Raw genomic sequence first — 2,918 nt, 5'->3', positions numbered from 1 at the left:
GCCAGCCTCTGGCTTCTTTACTATTCCTTCCATTCAGGACCAACTGCAGGTACTTCCTTAGCCTGACAAAGGGGTTTTCAACCCTAAAGATGGCATCCTGAGCAGCTAAGCTCACTGGGAGCCTCACAAGTGCACTGCAACCAGCAAGCATCAGGCCTGTAAAAGAAATGACAGGTCTTGCTGTTCCCCAGACAGGACTTTGTGCGTGAGTGCATTACCTGGAGTTATGGTGCCTCCTACCCGCCTTTCACCAGGGAATCATTGGTCCTGGCATTTACGGGGCTGCCACTCCACCAGCAGTCCCACCAGACCTCCCTACTCTGGCAGGATGCAGTTTTAGTGGTCATGCCCAGGACCTGGGGCATCCTCCTTCCCTGTAGCCTCAATCCCATACCTCCAAGTTCGTCCTGGCAGGGAAATGAGTTCAGCAAGGACATGTTCTTCCCCTGCCAGCTAGTGATGCAGTTAGTGCCTCCTCCAGTTGTAAGCAGGGCATTACTTGGCTTTTCAAAACCTCAGAAAAGGAAATTGGTACAGATGGAGTGAGGAGGGTGGCACTCAGTCCATCTGCAGATGCAGCTCGGGGAACCCCAGCAGCAGGAGGTTCACCTTTAGGAACACCAGCTGCTCCACCAACATAGGATCCAAGCAGGTGCAGTGGGGTGTCACAACATCCCTAGCAATGCTGAACACCCTCTCACTTGGAACACTGGTTAGTGGACAGGACAGGTGTTGCCAGGCAACTGTGGCCAGATCCTACCACATCTCACTGTGGCTTGCCTAGTAGGCCAAGGGATCGCATTCCAGTGGCTCTACATCCTCAGCATGATAGGTAGCCACTGAAGCCTCAGCACTACCTGCCTGAGACTGGGGTCTGGTGCGTTTGGCCCCAGCATTGAAGCCATGCCCATGGCCCACATTGGCAGTGGCTGGCGTGGTGGAGACTGACAGTGCTGGTGCTGGTGCTGGCGCTGGTGTTGGGAGTGCTGGCATGGGAAAGCAGATTCCCCTCTTCCACATCTCCTCACCTCTGGACTTCGGCCTCCCTGACTTTGTTCACTAGCACCTGCATCCAGTGATCAAGGGCTTTGGGGCTGCCAGTGCACATGCTCCCCTTCACCCTCAGGTCGCACATGCCCACTATCATGTGGGCTGTACTGGACAGCAAGGAATCCAGCCGTCTCCTGATGCCCTCCTTCAGCCGCCTCATCAGTGCCTGCAAGTCTGGTAACAGTGGCCTGTCCCGGCCAGGAACACTGATCCCCTGGAACTTCTCCATTTGGTTCTCCAGTTCCCTTACTAGGGGGATCACCTGGCTGAGGAGGTCATCGCCAGCACTAAGGGTCTCGGTGGCCTTGAGGAAGGGCTTGAGGACCACCAACATCTGGGAGATGGTACCCCATTCAGCTCTGTTCAGGGGGGCACTGATCCCTATCTCCCCAAGCAAGGCCATCTCATGGATGGCCTTCTGTTGCTCCACCAGCCTCTCAAGCATCAGGTGTGTGGAGTTTCGAGTCTCCACATCCTGCATGACTCTGTGCTGTGGGATGCTGAGCTGTGCCTGTTTCTCCTGCAGCATCTTGTCCCCCTTGATGCTGCGGTGGAAGTAGCCTGCCACCTTCCTGCATTTTGAGATCAGCTGACTTATAGCAGTACTGGTGGTGGCACCATCATTGGCAGCCCTGTCCCCCTCCAAGGCATCCCTCACTATTAGGTGCAGCCTGTGTGCCACACAGCGGATGCCAACAAAGTTGGCATCAGGGACATCCTTCACCATATTGGCCCCATTGTCGGTGACCATGAACCCGCCGGTGAGCTTGGCCTGCCCAATGAACCACCCCTGCACCATGTAGTTCATGGCTCCCATTATCTCCCTTGCCATTTGGGACTCATCCAGCACCTTGGCTTGCAGTAGAACCCACCGACAGCCTGACTGAACGCACTAGTGCCCCATGAGGGAGAGGTAAGCATGATTACCACCCCGGCTGCTCCAAATGTCAGAGGTGAAGTGCAAGGCTACCTGCAGCCCTGCCTCATGCAGCTCCTCCCTCAAGTACTCCCTGCATGCCTGATAAAGGGAGGGCACCACCGCCCTGCTAAAGGTGGTGCATGCGGGCACTTTGTAAAATGGGACCAGAAGTGCTACAAACTGCCTGAACCCTGGTCGCTCAACTAGGGTGAAGGGCTGGCTATCCAGAGCACACAACTCCCCAGTGCTCTGGGTGATCTCGCGTGCCTTGGGAACGTGCCCCCCTTTCTGTCCACCTTTCCCTCACTGGTCCAGGGTGGCCTGCCTCTGCTTCGGGGGTAAGGGGGCTTTGGAGCGAGTGGGGGACTTCCCTTTCAGCACACTTGCACTGGTGCCAGGCTGAGAAGCAGGAAGAAGGGCAAGGGGGTGGTGCCTCCTCAGATGGAGAAGCATGGCCATGGTGGAGAAGTGTCTCACATCCTTGCCATGGCTCATGTGCCTTCAGCAGTGCTAGCAGATGGCAAACCTGGGATCATCTGCCACCTCAAAATGATCCCACACTACACTACTCCCCCGCTTCTGGGTTGAGGGTGAGGATTCTGCCTTTTCCCCATTTCCAGCAGCTGGAGGCTGACCAGCAGGAGGAGCTGCCTCAGCTGAGTCACTTGCCTCCACAACCTCAGCCGCCTCCAAGGTGCTGCTTTCCAGAGGAGACCTGGGTTTAGGGGAAACATGACAGGTGTGGAGCACAAACTCTGATTCCCCCTCAGTCCCCAGGATTGCCTGAGCCAGCGCGCTCAGCATACCTGGTTCCAGCTCCAGCTCCTCCTCTTGCAGTGGGAGGCTCATGCTGAGAGCTGAAATTGGGATGGAAGAGGCAGTGATTCCACTGGTGGTGCCCACTTCTGGACTGAGCAGAGGTGGTGCAGGTGGAGGGACATTAGGTGCA

The sequence above is a fragment of the Alligator sinensis genome, unplaced genomic scaffold, assembly GCF_000455745.1.
Source record: "Alligator sinensis unplaced genomic scaffold, ASM45574v1 scaffold706_1, whole genome shotgun sequence".
In the NCBI taxonomy this organism is placed as follows: domain Eukaryota; kingdom Metazoa; phylum Chordata; order Crocodylia; family Alligatoridae; genus Alligator; species Alligator sinensis.
The sequence above is the reverse complement of the archived record's forward strand: the minus strand, read 5'-3'. Positions refer to the sequence as shown.